The following is a 255-nucleotide window of genomic DNA, read 5'->3' as shown; positions in this document are numbered from 1 at the left end:
GGAGGGGGTTGGTCAGCCGGGGCGGATAGGGAGTTGTTATTACCAGGTGCTGGGGTGTGTGTTGTCCGGGCGCCCTAGCAGTGGGGTCGGAAGGGAAATTGCGGGGTGGGTGGCTGCTGCCGAGTGCGGATGGGGATTTAATCATTCGGATCTGATGGAGGACCCTGGGGTCAGTGGGTGATGGTGGGGAGGGGGTTGGGCCTGCGACAGGAGCTACCGGAGAAGTTTGGCTGGAGAAGTCGGACTGCGATTTTA

Source organism: Hemitrygon akajei, unplaced genomic scaffold (genome assembly GCF_048418815.1).
Source record: "Hemitrygon akajei unplaced genomic scaffold, sHemAka1.3 Scf000055, whole genome shotgun sequence".
Taxonomy (NCBI): domain Eukaryota; kingdom Metazoa; phylum Chordata; class Chondrichthyes; order Myliobatiformes; family Dasyatidae; genus Hemitrygon; species Hemitrygon akajei.
The sequence above is the reverse complement of the archived record's forward strand: the minus strand, read 5'-3'. Positions refer to the sequence as shown.